The following is a 1,331-nucleotide window of genomic DNA, read 5'->3' as shown; positions in this document are numbered from 1 at the left end:
GGGATTGCCGAAGAGTCATCAACAAAATGCAGCAAATATCATTGCCACAAGCTCATCCAGAAGGAGCATGTCTTGGAAGTCAGTTACTAGATAGAAAGTTTTAACCAATCTTACTGTTAAGTTTCTGTAAAATGCCTTGTGAGGGGATTCTGTAAAAGTTCAAAAAATATCCACTGGATTTGGTTTCCAAGATTGGAAGACATTTCGCCACCTCTCCAGGAAGCTTTCTCAATTCAAATGTCTGGATCCGCTGTGAGCTTTGTATCGCTTGGAAACATGCAAATTGTAACCAATGAATGGGTCGTTTGGTTCCATTGTTAGCCTCTAATATCTGAAACCTTTCTATAATTCTGAAGGTCGGGCATTAAAGGGGGGGGGGGGGGGTTATCAGTGGTGTTCGAGAGTTAGGAGGTTCAAACTGTCTGGAGGAAGGAGAATGATCCAAGATGGAGGTGAGTTTGGCACGGTATGTGGGTTCTCGCAGATTAGCCTAAAGCAGATGTAGAGGAGCAGGGTTCAAACGTGAGCCAGATAGAAGAGGAACCATCACACCAGCAGATGAAAACTGCCATCCAGGAAGATAACTTGGAATCATGCAGCTGATCCTAGCAACCAGAGAATGAGCTGTAGAGGAATCCAGAGCTCAGAGACAACCTGAGTAGGAAAAACACAAGTTGAGGCAAACTTCTCAAATACAGAGATGCAAGGGCTTCAGAGAGCTTCAACTTTACCACAAGTGGTTAACATGAAGGCCAAGAAGTACTTTTACACGGCTCCCCTGATGAGGCTTGATGATTTTCTGCAATTTAACAGAATATTGATTAACTAAAACTGGAAATGTATTTAATTAATAGGTCATTAAAATCCAGGATAAAACCAATTTATGATTATAACTCATTAAGGTTCTTTAGTTTTTTACCCAAGGTTGGACTTCTGGTACATCTGTTAAAATCCAGTTGTCTTTCACCAATTTAGTAATTAGAGTATGGCTATCAGCAGAGTTATTAACCACCAACCAAAAATGCCTGTTTTCAAGTGTTAATCAAAAAGGGTGGATCTGGCTCTGACTGATAAATCCATCACTGCATAAATAACCACAGCAACCATGGTTAAAGTATTGGTACCTTTATTGGCTAATAATTCCCATTTAATAACTATGCAACCCTAGACAATATTAAAAATAAGCACAAGCTGAATGTAAAGCTAATAAAAATGTAAAAACAGGGGTCTAATAGTCTGTTCAAAGAGTCTCTAAGGAATGTTTAAATGTTAAGGCTTGGTGGTGTAATTGATTTAAAGTGTCCTTTAAAATAGCAGATGTGAATTACAAC

This window comes from Cyprinodon variegatus, unplaced genomic scaffold, assembly GCF_000732505.1.
Source record: "Cyprinodon variegatus isolate N-32 unplaced genomic scaffold, C_variegatus-1.0 Scaffold96, whole genome shotgun sequence".
Lineage (NCBI taxonomy): Eukaryota > Metazoa > Chordata > Actinopteri > Cyprinodontiformes > Cyprinodontidae > Cyprinodon > Cyprinodon variegatus.
This window is presented reverse-complemented; position numbering follows the sequence as displayed.